Below are 14,520 nucleotides of genomic sequence, written 5' to 3'. Positions count from 1 at the left end.
CCTGGCAAGGTGGCAGAGTGGGCCTGAAGATAGCAGACGGGTTCACCCAAGAGCCCAGATCACCAGGTAAGGCCATGTTGATCAAGTCTGAGCTCAAGCCAGGAAGACAGGTCAGGATCAGGCCTAGCCAGGGTAACTGAGAGTAACACAGTGTGTTAGGCACCTCCCTGAGAACTGGGACAGCCCAAGGCTGGGTTTGGGACACAGCCTGCAGGTGGGTGCAGCCTGGCATCTGGTGACTACACCCATTGTGGCATCACTGGGATAGAAACTGACAGTACTGGAGCCTGACAGAAGGTTCTGTGTCATGGGCAACATGGGGCAAGCCTCAAGGGTGGACAGGGCCAGGCAGGGCTGGCAGTGCCCTCAGGGCCATGGCAACAATATTCAATGCACTATGTAGAATAGATGGCTTTACTGCAAGTTTATTGCATCAAAACTTCACTTGGGCATTCTGGAGGTAAATACCTTCTAGATTTCTAGTTTGAGTTTTAATATTTATAGGTTTTATTTTCTTGCATATATACTACCTGAAGACATTAGGATAAATCAGAATTAATGTAGATACTGTGTTCTTACAAGACCGGGGCTGTATATTTTCAGAAAGCAAAGAGAGAGGCTATGTACTCATCTAAACATTCACCCAGGCAAAAGGAGATAATTTCAAATTCCATTTCCCTTCCTTCCAGGTACCTATTATAATGCGTAAGGAATTCAGCTGCTCTGGCATGACAGGGCACCTGCACTGTGCCAGAGAGAACATTCAAGCAGAATATATCCCCTCCATCCATCTAGAGCAACAGTTATGATTTTCTAGCTTACAGTTTCCTGTGTGAATTCCTCCTGGAGCATATATCAATGCTACTTTATCTTCAGGATTAATTCAATGCTACTACTAAACCCTATTTACTCATCATCTTTGACGTCACATCCCAGGCATTTTACCAGCATCTCCTTTGGCATCTGGAACATATTTCCATTTAAACTGATTTACCTATAATTTCATATGTATGTTTATTATTTCCTTAATCCATTTTAAACTTTACATGTAAGTGCATTTGTATATGGTAACTAGAAATATCATTTTAAACTTTGTTAATATTGGGATTAAATTTAGAGAGACCTTTATTTCTACTTTAACAGTTCAAATAAATCAGCAAACTTAGTTTTACAACTAAACATTGAGTAACTGAATTTGTTGTGTTTTCTAGTAATTGCATGTATTTTTTTTTTTTTTAAGGAATTTTTTAACATGTACCTTTTTATTAACATTGCCTTATTTTCTTTATACTTACTTCCTACCCACATTTCCTTTGACTGAAAGGTTTGGACCTTTGAGAGACTTGTCTAATGACACAACTTTCCTGAGCAATGTTTCTTCAACTTTCCTCAGTGTCTGTTCCCAGGATTCACATGTTATGGGAATTTTTTCTTGGAGCAAAGCATACTATGGAGGGAATAATTTTGTCATAATACTGAGCAGAATAGCAATTTGATGAAATGATGTATAGCCTTTATAAATTACCAAGATTTAGTTCTGGTTTCCTCTGATAAATGTGTTTGAACTCTTTTCAAAGGGGCTAGCAGTATTTTGTTATTCGTAACAAAATGCTCTCTTTGGAATTAAATCTGCAATAGAGCTGTCAAACAGAGTTTCTGTTTTTCTTAAGTCATCAAAGTACCCATGAAGAGATTAAGATGAAGAGGATTATTTTAAGATTTTTTTTTTTAAGGTTTTACTTTTTGTAGAGAACAGACAACAATCATCCACGTGATGAAAATGCTCTCTGGAATTTCCTAATTCTTGATGAGTGTTCTTCCCAGTCTGAAGTCAGTCAAAATACTGTGTCATTCACATGATTTTCTGTGTCTTTCCTTATTCACTTAAATATTGTAATCAACTGGAATATTGTTATTTCAGCTAGGTTAGCAAAGTTATTGCCCTCTAGTGGATATATTTATTTGCAATTGTATAAATTATAATAAAAACGTTTTGAAAAACACATTGCTCTGTAATATAGAACTGTGAGTCAGAACCAGAAAATATCCTTGATTGAAAAATATCCCATGAACTACTTTTGGGGAGTTATGTGTTCTTCCCACCGTAAATTACACTGACTATCTCTCTTCATAGGTAAGCTCCTTTGAATGTGTGTAAATGGAGCCTTCATAACTAAAGTGAATAATATTTTATAATTTGAAACAGGAATCAATGAAAGTCTCTTTGGGATAAGATATGTTTGAATTTTTATGAAATATAGATTAATGAGAATAAGATGTGGCTTCATATATATCACAAGTATAAATGTAACAATTCTAACGATGTATTTTGGGCATTTAATCTGTTTTAAACATCTAGTGGGTGTTGTTTTAATATTCAGACTTCATCAGTAAGACTTATTTCATCCAATAAGGGGCAACATAAATATTTATTAAATGACTCATTATTTCTCTAAACCATTTCTTAACACATAACGGGGTTGAAAATTTGACTGAGAGAGACTGATTACTGTAAGTTCCATTGCTTATACTTTGAAGCAAATGGGATTACTTTGGATTTACACTGTTGGGTCCTGAGTGTGCTAACAGGCTTTAACTACCCTAAAAAGCCTCACCTGGACCTTCGCCCACCCCTTCTGTCTGTAGGCATGAAAGTCTCATTTAAGCTCATTCCTGGACACCCAGACCTGCCCAGAGTTATGCTGTAGGTGTCCATGAGCCCAGATATGCCTCCTGCTGTCCTGGTTTGTAGGCTTCCTGGACAGACTTTGCACCCAGGTTGTAGGTAGCCTTGTCTTCAGGCCTACCTCCTGGGCTCACCCTGGACTTGACTCATGACCTCACCTTGCCTGTGACTGCTGGTTGACCCTGCTTCTCTTACCACCCTGCCCTGAAGCTGTGGGGCTGTACCTTTATCATGGAAGGAACTGCCTTGTTTGTCCCACCCACTGTCAGCTCCTCCTCATCAAGAGCCCAAGGCCAGATGAGCTCTTGCTGCTCCCTGTCACAGGGGTGAATAAAATAATGTTTCCCTAATAATTTTACATTTCGTATAAATAAATCAGGCCCAAATTTATATTTGCTTGAATTTTATGAATCATATCTGATATTTTACAGTTTTAAAGGCAGACTGGACTTCTACACATTGTAATGTGTAGAGAATTAGATAAATTTTCCTACCAGGTATTTCTTGCATTATTCAGAATATTCTCTAACCTTGTTATTCGACTTCCGCCATACCTAATGCATTCATAAAAATTACCTTTCACATATAAGCACACTTCAGAGATTTTTAACAATCTCTAAAATGTCATTTAATTGTTATGTTGTATCTAGAATTTAAAATTTTGTTTTCAGATTGCGTAATTTGCAAACTACAATCTCACAGCAACTGTTGATTTAGGCAAAAAAAATACACTGGGACCCCCAAGTAAAGTAGAAAAGACAGTGCAAGTAGATGTTTCTGCAACTGAAATATAAAATTAAGTAAATACAAATCATCCTTAGATGACTTGGTGATTATCCAAGGAGTTAACCTGTCAGGGTAGTGTCTGGGCTGCACAGCAGCAACCTGGTGATGAAAGTGTGGTCAGATATCATCTTGTATACCCTTGGAGATGAAAGCAAAGAGATGGAATCTGAAAAGCAGGTGTTTTGCCTGTGCCATAATAAAAGATCAACTATACAGGTATCACCATAATGATATAAAGCATCTGTGGTGGTTTTACCCAGCTGGGCAGCTGAGCTCCACTACAACCACTTTCTCAATCCCCCTCCTCAAAGGGAAAGGGAGGGAAAATACGATGAAAGGAGCTCAAGGGACATGGATAAGGATATATAAGGATAAGGATAAGGACATGGAGATCACTCAACAATTATCATCATGGGCAAAACAGACTCACCATAGGGAGATTAATAAAATTTATTACATATTAGTAACAAGCTAGAGCAGTGAGAAACAAACAAAAATAAAACAACTAAAAACACCTTTCCCCCATCCACGCTGTTCCACTTCCTCCCCGCTGAGAAGCAAAGGGGAACAGGGAATGGAGGCTGCGGTAATTCCTGAACACTTTGTCTCCGCTGCTCCTTTACTATCACTCTCTGTCCCTGCTCTATGTGGGGTCCCTCCCACGGGATGCCGTCCTTCCCCAACTGATCCTGCATGGGCTGCCCACAGGCAGCAGCTCTTCAAGAACTGCTCCAATATGGGTCCTTACCATTGGGTCCATCCGTCAGGAGCAAACTGCTCCAGCACAGGTCCCCCACGGGCCACAGCTCCCCCCAGACCCCCTGCTCCTGCGTGGGCTCCTCTCCACGGGCTGCAGCTCCGGCCCGGGGCCTGCTCCTGTGGGGGCTCTCCATGGGCCACAGCCTCCTCCAAGCCACATCCACCTGCTCCACCGGGGGCTCCTCCATGGGCTGCAGCGTGGAGATCTGCTCCGTGTGGGACCGACCCATGGGCTGCAGGGGGACAGCCTGCTCCACCAGGGGCCTCTCCACAGGCTGCAGGGGAACTTCTGCTCCGTGCCTGGGGCGCCTCCTGCCCTCCTTCTGTCTGGTTCTCACCTCTCCCTCTCCCAGCTGCTGTTGTGCAACAGTTTTATTCCCTTTCTTAAATCTGCTCTTCCAGAGGCGCAAACAGTGTCACTTAGTGGTTCGTCTCTGGGCAGTGGCGGGTCCCTTTGGATCTGGCTGAAACTGGTCCTTATCTAACATGGGGCAGCTTCTGGATTCTTCTCACAGAGGCCATCCCTGCAGCCCCCCCACTACCAAAACCTTGCCACGTAAACCCACTAAACCATCACATACATGGCTTCCTACAGTGAGCAAGGTGAGGACAGCGATCTCTCAGTCGTGCATGCAGTTCCATCCCTATCATATTTTTGGGTCAGACCAACAAGAAAACCCTTTATACGCAGCTCTTGAAAGCACGCAAGCATTAAGCTGGTCAGAATTAATTGTGATCCAGCACTACATCATATCCAAAAGTGCCAGTAGAGTGGATTCCTCATGTTAAGGCATCAATTCGCTATTGCCACTAAGTTTGAAATGTGCCTATCTTGACAGTTTCACAACATTCTATGAATTTTTAAGATTAACTCTAAGAATAAGATCAGCAAATCAAATTTACATCTATATACATGAGAAAGATTATAGTAGTTGTTTTAGGAGATCTTCAGATAGCTCATTTTTACTGAAAATGTATTGCATGCACTTTCCATTAGATCTGTGGTTTTATATTAATTACCCTGATATTTAAACAAGAAGAAATATGTACATCTATCTCATAGCAAGATTCCACTTTTTGGTACTTCATGGATTTGAACTGTTTTCCAGCGTGAGAAATACAGTCATTTTATTTATATATGTTAAGTAATGCCACTGTTGGGGTTTGCTTCATTTCAGCAGGCTACATTAACATTGTTTATTCCTCTGTATAGTTGGTATATTAGTGCAATAGAAAGAGAAACACATTTTTCATTAGATAACACAGACACAGACACAGACACAGACACAGATTTCTAGGTTGGAAGAGACCTCAAGATCATCGAGTCCAACCTCCGACCTAACACTAAGTACTCCACTAAACCATATCGCTAAGCTCTACATCCAAACGTCTTTTAAAGACCTCCAGGGATGGCGACTCCACCACCTCCCTGGGCAGCCCGTTCCAATGTTTAATAACCCTTTCGGTAAAGAAGTACTTCCTAACATCCAACCTAAAACTCCCCTGTCGCAACTTTCGCCCATTCCCCCTCGTCCTGTCACCAGGCACGTGGGAGAACAGACCAACCCCCACCTCACTACAGCTTCCTTTAAGGTACCTATAGAGAGCGATAAGGTCGCCCCTGAGCCTCCTCTTCTCCAGGCTGAACAAGCCCAGCTCCCTCAGCCGCTCCTCGTAAGACTTGTTCTCCAGACCCCTCACCAGCTTGGTCGCCCTTCTCTGGACTCGCTCGAGCACATCCATGTCCTTCCTGTAGCGAGGGGCCCAAAACTGAAAACACATCTTCTCTTCTCTTGCCAAAAGTGCATATGAAGTTTGCCATGTTACATAAAACTGTATGTAATCTTTCAATACAAATGCAACATGCTTCTCTGCATGGTATTACTTTCTACATCTTGTTACCCTTACAACCTCATTCTTTCCCCTGCTTTTTCAAACATCCCTATTATGGGGATGACCCTATTACTCAAGGTCATAGCTGGTATATAATGGATACTTTGAAGAATAAAAATATATACTGCTCAATAAATTGTCCAAGAAATTTCTCTTAATAGAAGAGGTACAGGAGATAGACTTGGAAATACAGCAAAATATAAAGGCAAATATTTAATGCACTGATAGAACTCATATCTCTAGGCTGTAATTAAATTACAGACCTTTGCTTTGGATTTCAGTGGACTCAGGATTTCACCATTTTTCTTAGAAGGAGACAAAAGCCACTTTCTGTCCTACCTGGATATCAGACTTGGAGGGCAACAACAGTTCATTTTTTAGCAGGGTAGGGAGGTGACTGGATCCAAACATATATGTTTTCTTTTTATTTAGTTGTTGCTGTTGTTTTAAAACATTTTCGTATTATTTTGTCTTTGTTGTTTCAACATATTCCTGGCAATCTGCAAAGATCTTTTCTCCCAGTATGGTCAAGTGGGTAATGAAGCCACATAGTTCCATTTCTTGATCTCATCCTATTAATTCATTATTTCTTCCTCCCATTGTGCCAGTCATGATGTTCTCAGATGGTATCATTTTTCCTGCTTTCTCTTAGATACACCAATATCTCATCCTTACCACATCTAATCAATCTCCTGTCTACAGCTGTAAAGGATATTCCCTCATTTACCTTGGCTCTTTTTTTTTTTTTTCTCTTTCCTTATTACAGAACAACGTGAAAGTGGCCTTTAGATGGATGTCACAAACCCAACCTTCCACTGAAAACAAAAGAGATGGATTCTTCCATTCACCACAAAAGTGCAAATTTCTCTCAAAGAATGGTAGAACAGGCAGTGGCACTAACAGGAAATGGTGAAAGACAGTGAGTGATGCCCGAGAAGGCTGATATTGCTGATATTCTTAAGGGATATATCAGAAATTTTAAGCTCATCTTGTACTGTTCTTTTGCCTGTCTGTTTTATAATTTTTCTCCACTTTATTTTTTTTCTTCCTCTATTCTCTGCTATCTTACAGATAATTTGAGATCCATAGGTAACTGATCATGTCTTCTACAACCAAAAGGAAAAGTAGCATGAAGGGAAGACTTAGTTTTACCCATCACCTAGGATTGCAATACAGACTGTGTACAGATTGCAAAGCTTTACGATTTGCAACCTAATATCAATGAAACTCTTCCTGAACCATACTATTAGAATCTTACAAGTGATTAGATAAAAAGTAAAATTATCATAACCACCTGAAAGTAGAAGAAGCCAAAGTTTCAAATTGGTCTAGTGCACAACTAATTGTAACTTGTCAGAGTCCATATGGATGCAGCAGAAAGAAAAGACAGTAATATAGATGAAAAATAAATAAATAAAACAAAACAAAATAAATTGCTATGTAATGATTACATTTTTAAAAACTAATTTTTCATCACCTTCATCTAAACTGTTGGTGGCCCAGATATGAGACAGATAGGATGATCAGAGCTAGTTTCGTTTATTTTATCCTTACATCATAAAAGAATTGAGAACAAATTCCTTTGACTAGTGAAGTCATATGCATGATTTTAGAATGGGACTTCTGAGAAGACTCTGCAAATGGAAAGAAGATCCAGCGATTCTGTTCCTTCACATGTGCTCATCAGAGGGTTGTTCCCCACTTATGTATGAAGTGGGAACAATTGCAGATTCTTTGAGTAAAATGAATGAATATGATTGGAAGAAAACAGAGACATAGGAAAGATTATATCTCCTCTCATTACAGCAAAGTCAGAGAATCATAGAATCATTAAGGTTAGAAAAGACCTTCAAGATCATCTGGTCCAACCATCACCCTACCACCAGTATCACCCACTAAACCATGTCCCTAAGCACCACATCAAACCTTTTGACGTGGTGCTTAGGGACCCCCAGAAGTTACCTGTTCATTAATTTCTTCCTCCTCCAATTCAGAAGTAATAAATATTCCTAAAAAAAAAAAAAAAAAAAGTGATCAACTAAAGAAAGGCAACAAGATGTTTAAAAGGATAGCTACACTCTAATTATTGTCATCTGTATAGGGTCCAGATAATTTTATCCTTTCCCATCTGTAGAGGCAAGTTTAAAGACTGTATTATGATGAGCTACAGGTTTCTGAAAATGAGATCACTTCCCAAAGCTGTATATGCTGTAATTACATCACAATCATATTATTGTCATCATCTTCTCAGAATGGCAAGCTCATACCATTCCAAGCAAGTACATTTTTAATCATTAGATGAAAAGCTTTTAGTTACAAGAGCTAAAGAAAAATGTATCATCTGTCAGCAAAAATGACGGGAGAGAACACTAGCATTTCAAAGAGTAGTCCTGTTAGTCAGCACGCTACTGTGTTCCACAATAGCTCACAAAACTTCCCATCATGTGAGGATCTTTCCTGACCAGGAAAAAAAAAGAAACAAAAAATGGAGAAATGAGAAACTTATCTGTAAAGAATGAATTAGGTGTATGAACTGGAGAAAAGCAAATATTTCTCTGTTCTGTATTGATTCTTGAGGAGTAGAAACAAATATAAAATACTTCCCATGGAATTTAAAGAAAAAAAAAGTATGTGCACATATATATATATATGTATATATACACGCACTTAAATCAACACAAATTTGCTGTTTATTAAATGTTGATTGCACTGCTTACCTATAATTCATTAAAAAGAGAATTCACCAGATTGGTTATTTATTGAATGTACTCTGCTCTGTGACATGTACTCTGTTCGGGTACCCTAAATATCTTTATTGTTAAAATTTTCATAGCCTCCATAAATAGCCTCTTCCAATGTTATGTACTATTATAGCAAGGAAAAAAAAGTCTAAATTAAATTTCTTGATTTATAATTAAGTCGAATTCACCCCACAGTGATAAGGTATAAATGTATGCTTTTTATGATACCTGTACATTTTCACAGGTATAATTACCATACCCTCTGTAATGAATTCCTTTCTATGCTACACAAAAAATTTCCAGTCCAAAACAGAACCTTTTCTTATATGCTTTCAAATCTTCGATCACTTTATTTCAGATCAATTTCTGTTTGTTTTGTCTTACAGTATGGTAACCAAACCTAAAATTCCAGTCGAGATCTTAGTAAGACTGAGTAAGGAAGAAAAAGTATTACCCAAAGTTGTCAATTTTCCATGAACCATTCCCAGAACTGTATTTATCTTTTTTATTAACGTCCTATTAATCTTAATTCAAATTATGGAACATCTATACTTTTTTTTCCAGTCTTTTTTGCATTGTTCTTCCTCATTTTATGTTTGTCCATATAACATTTTTTCACAATCATAGTACATGTATTTATCATCATTAACTTTAATCAGATTTTTGACCTTTGCTCTGACATGCATTGATCTCCAGAATGCTTACAAACTTCACAAATATTTTTTCATTTGCAAATTGCATTGCTATGACCTTCATTTCATTGTTTAGGTTGTTAATGAAAATATGGAATTGACCTTCATAGAAGCAGTGTCCATGAATGGGTCAACTTGAACAGAAATATACCCCCCTTGTAACTAAAATTTACTTAAAACTGAGCTAATACAATATTTTTTTCAACTTTTTTTCTAGTAATTTCATTTGTACATGATATATGCTGTTATGGAGCTGGAGTTCTAAGAACTGTACATTAAGAAAGGAACTTTTTTCATCATCTACTCATGCATTGTCCCACATTTTCAGACTTGACTCCCTGCTGCCCTCCATGGAAAAACAAACAAACAAACAACAAAAACAACAACAACAATAATAACAACAACAAAAAAAAACACAATAACAAAACAGAAAAACAACTAAACTGATTAGTGAATGGTACCAAGTAAAATGGAAATATTTGTTTCAGTATGGCAACAAAACGCTTTGGTGAGGAACAGAACATTTATCTAGAACATATAAAGGTTACACAAACTTGGGATCTGAACCATAAAATATTGCAAATATAAAATATGAATGGTTGTGATTCTATGGGAAGGTAAGAAAACTGAGATATCCCAAGTGCCAGTTCAATACCATGATGCCAAGTGTCATTGCATGAAATACTGTCAAGTAACTCAAAATTCCTGAGGCTTGGAAAAGGACATAGCTAATGATACTACTTATAAATAAATAAATAAATAAATGAAGTTAAATATATGCAGAATGTGTTAGCAAACTGTATTACCTATATGATTACAATTTAAAGGGGAAATAGCATAATTAGGAAAAATATTTAAATTTTATTAAGTATTGATGAAATAGCATAATAAAAAGCACCCTTAATACACACCGGAACTACTTTTGGATATTGAGGTAATCTTGTTAGACAAAAGACTTAAGTTCCATAGACTTTCCATTTACCTGAAATTCATACAAATATAAATTAAAACAACATGTAATTTTCAAAGTTATTAGTGCTTCTTTCATCAAATATGTATTAATCTATTCTCTTACTCATTAGCAAAGTATTTGGTTGTACTGAGTTGCAAGATATTATTTAGGTCAAATATAGATTTACTGAGACGGGTGCTTGAGGTGCACCCACCTGAAATAGATGTATCTGAACATCGCTGAAGTTACTAATGAAGCACAGACTACACATAAAATAAGAAATTTCCAACTAAATTATTTTATAAACTCTAGTCTTAAGTTATAACAACTAAAGAACAAACAAACTCACTTATTTGGTTAATAAAATATGGTAAACTTACAGATTTGATGATCCAGATAGAATAATTAGATGTGGTACAGTGGAACTTGCTCAAATGATTAATGAGAAAATTTATTTTACATGATCTAATATTCATTAGATGTTAGTCCATATGCATATATATGCTATCATAAGCATACCATGCATATGTATCACACTCATTTTTTATACAGACTAAATATGTATGGACATCATGTGCTTGAAGATAAGTATCTATATGGGCTTGGGGAAAGCAAGAAGTCCTTGTCTCGGAACTCTACCACACCCTCTGCCTTCTGGCAGCTTTATAGATGCTTATAATGAAAAACTAGATTATATCCTCTTTATTAAAAGAATCTGGAATTCTGCCTTGCTTGCTCTCTGTTTCTCTCTCACACATACATGTATGTGTGCACACATGCACTCTCACAGAAGACTAATGTTAGTATCTCTATTAGAATGAAAAAAAAAACAAACCACATATTCCTCAAGTTGCTGTTGTCATCCTCTATCCTCCAGAAATTTTACTTGTCTTGACAAATAAGTGAATGTTCTATCAAAATGTGAGAAACTTTTTAAAAGGTACAAATGTTTTCAGCTGCCTTTGGGTCTGGAAGCTACAAAGCCAGCTAAAGCCCCCTCACACATAAAATGCTCTCACTAAAGGTGTTTTTTTTTCACTGTGAAGGTCTGAACACAATAACAATGGTAATAACGCTAAATAATAGGAACAGTTAGAAAGGCTTTCAGAGCATGTAATAAGCTGGGCAACTGTAATATCAATCAATAAGGTAAACAGTGTGTAAAACTCATGTGATGACTAGCCAGCTAAATAAATAGCAGTAAATGCACTTAAAAAAAATAAAAATATCTGTATTAGTAAGCCCCTGTAATTTTCTTGTTTTTCCATTCCTTTATTTTTACTTTATCCTTTTCACCACAGGGCAATGAAACAGGTGAAGAAAGAACCTAGTATTTTCACAGATGCCTATGTGCATACAGGTTTGTCCAAGTCCCAAAAAATTAAAGAGAACTAGGTGTTCAAATCTGTTAGGTGACCTTGAGATTTCAACCTGAAAGTATGAGCAGTATTTGAAAGCCTCTCTTAAGCTAAAGGTCTAAGCATAATTCTGCCTCTTCTTCAGTTATGCATGAGTAAGAACATATACTTGGGATCTCTACTGGGAGCCTCCTTAATGATATGGAAATACTGTACAGCCAGTTCTTGTGCTTTTATGAGGTGTCTTGCAATACGAAAGTTAGAAGAAAATAAAATTGAGAAGACCAGAAAAATCCCAGAAGGAAGATAGAGGAAAGATTACAAAAACCTATATGTCTAAGATTAAGGAAGATAAAAATTTATTTAAATTAAAATACATAAACCTTGTGAGTTTTTTTTAAGAAGGATAGTGTAAAGCATTACAAGTTCCAGGTCGGTGTTTGGGCTCACAGATGGTACAGAGCAAAACTCAGGGAGGGGGTGTTACAAAAATCTTCAGTAGCTTTCTTGTGACTTTTCTGCACATGAGTTATGAAGGCCACATCCAACTGAATAAATAAGATTCTGTAAAAGATCACAACATAATCTAACTACTTTCTCTGAATTTCTCCCAGAATACACATATAAAACTGGTCTACTTATCTTACTTTCCTGACAACTTCCCCTCTACTATTAGCCATGTATAAACAGACTTTTCAAGGCTAATAACATTGTTATACCACCCCAGTTTATCACCCCATCTTTTCCTTTTTCATAATTTTTCCTTGATATAGTACTAGAACAATAATGAGGTTAAATCTGTTTTTGTAGCTCTGTTCTACGCACATCAATACATATATACAAATCATATATAAAGACAGTTTGAACTGTACCTCCCCTTCAAAAATGCTACAGTAATTTCACAGCAGATATCAGATTCAAAGAAACTTCCTACCCTTCCCCCCAACAACCACATCTACACCAGCATCTTCACCCTTATTTAAAGCTTTTTTTTTTTTTTTTTTTTATTTCTCTTGCTAAGATAAAACTAAGGACACGACTGGGACTGGAATAGCAAAGAACAGGCAATGCCATGAAATTTGACTGATGAAAAATGTTAACAGGGCAAAATTCAGATTAAGTTTAACTGCTATAAAATACTTCCCCATTCCCTTCTTTCCTTCCAGGACAAATATAAATATGAAAAACAACAGTAAGAGTAAAAAGAAACTGTTACCATTGCTTGAATCGAGAAGTAAATGGCGTTAAAAATGGTGTTTCACCAGAGGAGTTTAGGCAAAGGAAAAAACTGAGTCCCATTCAAATTTATATTCCCCCTAACATCATCTGTTTGGGGCAACTAGATCCTGTAAGTGTGTAATGCATTTTCATATACTGTAGTCCTAATAATCATGTCTGCCCTTCTATTCTAACAAATTCATTTTCCAGGTTTTAGCTTCCCTTTTTCTTCCCTACTCTTTTTCGCTTTGGGGTAAGTGGGTTTATAACAATACACCCACACTTCGATATTCCCACACTGGAAAACAGTATTTCTAAAATTGTTAAATGTTGCTTTTTAGACCATCAGTACACAGGTTACAAAGTTGAGACTGCAAACAAGACTTTAATACTTGTCTCAAGAGAATATACCTTATTTTATAGTCTTTGACCTGACCACTACTTCCCAAGTGACAAAATTAACCTATTTCTACAATTAACCAATTATAGAAAAAGGATGCTAAGATAACCTTAACATGGAAGTAAAAGTTGCCTATTAAAGGGGGGGGAAATCAGGTTGTAATTGGAGGACCCTAGACATAGAAAAACTGAATCCTCTGTGTGTGATTTGTCCTTGCTCACTTGAATAATAACTGTTTCTACCTCATAGATATCTGTCATTTTGGGTATCTATTGTAAAAAGGACTAATACATAAGCTTAACCCTGGGTGAAATCTCCTGTTTCTTGCAGGCTGACCTCCTCAGATACATTTTCAAGTGAGCCCTTTTAATTATATATATTCTATTGATAACTCTGCTCTCTTTCTACAAGCAGTGTGAAGTCTTTCTTCTATAAACATGTATTTTTGATCCAAAATCTCATATATGAATACTATAAACTAAAATGATCTTAAGGAACGTTATATGTGTCTATTTTAACCCATGTTGAAGTTGAAGTTTCCAGTCAGTTTAGAGCAATACAAAACTTGGGATAATTACCTTCCGTTTAAGATTCAACCTAATATGAAGGCCTTTGTATTTATGTTATAGAAGCCATCAAGTAACTAGACCTTTTCATACTTATGGAACACAGTATTTATGAAAGACACCTGTTGATTCTTTTCTTGACCAAACCTTTCAATATTTAAAAAAAATATTTTCAATATTTTTAAAAGCACTCTGTTACCTTACAAGCCATTGACTATGCTTCTCAGAACTCCTGTCTGTCAGGCTCACCTGTTGTTGCTTTACATTATTTATTTCTGTTTTGTGCATCATGTTCTTTCCTTAGCTTTTAAAAACATCAATATGGGGCATATTGTAAAAACGAAGGAGATAATATTCAACATTAATTGTTAAGATCTTACAACAGTCACTAGACTTCTATTCCGGCATTACCTAGTGAGTAATCAGCAGCACAGTCCAAAGGACAGCTGGACCATTCATATGCCTTTGG

The sequence above is a fragment of the Cygnus atratus genome, chromosome 2 (assembly GCF_013377495.2).
Source record: "Cygnus atratus isolate AKBS03 ecotype Queensland, Australia chromosome 2, CAtr_DNAZoo_HiC_assembly, whole genome shotgun sequence".
In the NCBI taxonomy this organism is placed as follows: domain Eukaryota; kingdom Metazoa; phylum Chordata; class Aves; order Anseriformes; family Anatidae; genus Cygnus; species Cygnus atratus.
This window is presented reverse-complemented; position numbering follows the sequence as displayed.